We start from the raw sequence: 3,819 nt of genomic DNA on the forward strand, positions 1-3,819 counted from the left end.
CAGAAATGGGGTCAGAAGATTAATGGGATTATAAATAACTATGGGACCCTATAAGATCAGCAACACTGGCAACTTCCATTGATTGATCAAAGGTCCAAGTCCAAAGGTCCAAGTCTAATTATATCAACAGAGTTGTTTAATGGGGTATGGTGGATTTGTTGTCACCCAACTACCAGACTGTTCTCTTACCGCTTACTATTTGACCATTCTTGCTATTGTATTTAAACTGATCCCATATGTTTAAATAATTTAATCCTGCAGCCCCTCCTGCTGTTCTTGTCATTATCTCATCACCAAAATAACTGGAGGTGTGCGGCTTTTTCCAAATACATCCTTTACTGGATAGCTTAAAAGATCACCCCACAAACATTATACATATTTTTCTGCATTTAAAAATCATGAGATTTAACAAGAGGCTTCTTAACAATTGTTTCATTGCCTTTGGAGCTTTAGACTTCCTTTAGAATTGTGTCACTCCTCAGTTACGTGCTTAATCAAGTACAACTAAAATAACAATATAGAACAGATTAATTTATTGTTACCACACAAGAACTGGAAATAGCCTCCTGGCAATGCACTTATGTTATCTCTTGTGATTAATAACATATTCATGTAATAACATGTTGATTAAGTTGCACAAATGTCACTGAGTGACCCTACATTTGGGATTCATGGCCTTTTTTCAAGACATAATAGAATTCATGCTCACAGCGATGCAGTGACTGAACCATACAATTCTCAGAATAATCAGCTGATGGACACTACAATCTTTTCTTATTTGCCAAAATGAAAATAAAGGTACTCATTTCCATTAAGCTTATTTCCAAGCAGAATCGCACCCTTTGTCTAATTTATATTTTATCAATAACAACCAATTGCCTTGTAAATCCACTTAGGGACAAACAGAATTTTGTAGGTACAAAAAACTCAATTAATCTACTGTGAAATCATAACAACAACCAGGGAAATCATAACAACATAACTGTGAAATCATAACAACAACCAGGGATCATGAGTATATCAAATCATATACATTGTATAAATCATTGTAGCAGGAGCTCTTTTGCATATTAGGCCACACACTCCTGATGTAGCCAATCCTTCTGGAGCCTACAATAGGCCCTGTACTAAGAGCCCTGCTTTTCTGTAGACAACATGCTAGCCCTTTTACATCACGTCAAACTAAGATGATCAAGAAGAGGCCCAAGATGTTAATCTATCATCTGTCTGATTGCTATGTGAAAATCAAGTGTAACTGGAGAAAACCAAGAGGTACTAACAACACAGTTTGCAGAAGATTCAAGGGTAAAATCTTGATGCCCAGTATTGGGTAAGGTTAGCAATAAAAAAGACAAAGCACGTGTTGCCTTCAGGGTTCAGAAAGTTCCTTGTCCATAATGTCAAAGAGTTGGAAGCACTGATGTTGAGTAACAAGTCGTATTGCACAGAGATTGCTTATAACATTTCCTTCAAGAATTGAAAAGTAATTGTAAAGAGGGCAGCTCAGCTTGCTACCAAGGTTACCAATCCAAATGCAAGACTGCATAGTGAGGAGAATGAATAGTTGTTTTTAAACAACAATATTTAATAAAATATCAAAAGTACTAGAAAAAAAACTCCATCAGTGACTGGTGGAAGTTTGGACTAAGGGGTTATTCAGGGGTATAAAGATTTCTGGGATCCAAGATCACTGCAGATGGTGACTGTAGCCATGAAATTAAAAGATGTTTGCTCCTTGGGAAGACAGCTATGGTGAACCTAGGCAGTATAATAAAAAGTAGAGACATCACCCTGTCAATAAAAGTCCATATAGTCAAAGCGATGGTATTCCCAGTAGTAATGAATGGCTGTGAGAGCTGGACCATAAGGAAGGCCAAGCACAGAATAGATGCTTTTGAGCTGTGGTACTGGAGAAGAATCTTGAGAGTCCCTTGGACTGCAAGAAGATCCAATCAGTCAGTCCTAAGAGAAATCGACCCTGACTGTTCCCTGGAAGGTCAGATGCTGAAGCTGAAGCTCAAATACTTTGGCCACCAAATGAGAAGGGAGAACTCCCTGGAGAAGATCCTGATGCTGGGAAAGACAGAAGGCGGAAGAAAGGGACGGCAAAAGATGAGATGGCTGGACAGCGTTACTGATGTAACTAACATGAATTTGAGCAGACTTTGGAGGATGGTGGAAGGCAGGAGGGCCTGGCGTTACTTTGTCCATGGAGTCGCAAAGAGTTGGACTCAAGTGTGCGACTGAACAACAGCAGCATTGTGAGCAAAAAAACCCCAACTGCAGAACATCATAGTACCCCTTTTGGTTGATTCAATTCGCACACATCTGTCAGAAAGTGTGGGTTTTGTCAATTAGAATGTAAGGGACTTATGTGAGTACTAGCAGCCATAACATTGCAGCAGCACTCACTGTCTTGAGAAGAGTGCTAACCAGGAGGAAAAGATGGGTTTCCAGTCCCTCCATGCAATCACCATCTCAGCCGCTGCAGCAGAAGAAGATAAGCTGCCAGGAGCTGTCCAAGCAAGCGGTTTTCAGCCTTGACCACAGAATCTCTAGGGAAAGGCTAACAGCACCAGCAACTATTTTTTGGCAGTGCCAGACTCCATAACAGCGAAGCAGGAGGCTTATGTACTCAACAGATGTCACCTGTGCATAAGGCAATCAAACTCACCCCATGAGGGGACCCTGTCAGACTGCCTAAACTTTTGTCCCACGGAACCCAAAACAAAGGATGGTGCCAGCAGAGGAGTAACGTCTTCACCTAGAGCCAAGTATCTTTGTGTAGATTGGGTGTCACCTTAGGTAGCAATTTGGCCATCCATTGTCACCTTTTAGATATGTTTAACAGCTTTTCAATCACTTTCACCTGCAGAGTTTCCCCCATTCTTTCCCTTAATGGTCATCCTGGAGCCTCCCCCTTGGCCCATTGTTACCTGGAGGTCCAATCAGGTAACCAGGGCCAAGTCCTCTCATTGGCCAGGAACGGGCATCCAATCAGAGGCCCCCTCTCAGCTGGCCATTGGCTACCACACAAGTCCAGTCTTTATGGTCATGGTGGAGCCTCCCCTTTTTCTGAGGTCATGCACCAGCTGACCACCTGTCATCTGCCCCTGTACCTCCCATCCTGTAAGGGCTCAGGGGAAGCCTTATAACCTCTGACCCAACTTTTTACACGTGTGCATCTAGCAGTGCCCCATTTCTGCTGTTTAGATCCACCCCTGATTCCTGATCAGTTGAGGGTCCTCTCCCCCTAGTCCTCATTTTTCTCCATTGGAGCCTTCTTTGGAGACTACGATTGGTAATTATCACCCTGTTTGTCCATCCCTATGTTACCTCTATATTTCTCTTTCTGTTTTTATTAGGACTGTATGTGTGTTGTCTAAATTCATGACCTTGTATGTGTGTGTGTTCTACATTTTTCTGTAATAAAGTTTTGATGGTTTCTCTTAATTAGTGTCCTTGGTAAATTTAAGCAATAATTTCTGGAGGTGTAATCCTGTATACATAGATTCTAGATATTAAACCAAAGATGCCCACCTGTCAATTCCCCAACCTCTTTTGAGGGCATTTTGGTTTACAACATAAACAGAGTTCCTGCCCATCATCCTCTTCTGTCCAGAAGACAGGATTTGGCTCCTAGTTTCAACTGTAGTTGCTGCTTTTTTTTTTTGGTATATTAGTTATATATACATATTGGATATGTATGTATAATATTGTAGCTTGCCTTGAGTAGTTTTGAGGAGGAAGATGGGTTAAAATAATTTAAATAAGATTATCCTTGAGCAAGATGTCTCAGCCTGATCAAAGGAGTTCTAT

General features: G+C 41.1%; 1 pseudogene; it reads left to right on the forward strand.

The window, feature by feature from the left end:
- Window positions 1-1,187: 1,187 nt before the first annotated feature.
- On the forward strand, window positions 1,188-1,616 carry LOC132575879 (large ribosomal subunit protein eL32-like; annotated as a pseudogene).
- Window positions 1,617-3,819: the final 2,203 nt, after the last annotated feature.

This window comes from Heteronotia binoei, chromosome 8 (genome assembly GCF_032191835.1).
Source record: "Heteronotia binoei isolate CCM8104 ecotype False Entrance Well chromosome 8, APGP_CSIRO_Hbin_v1, whole genome shotgun sequence".
Lineage (NCBI taxonomy): Eukaryota > Metazoa > Chordata > Lepidosauria > Squamata > Gekkonidae > Heteronotia > Heteronotia binoei.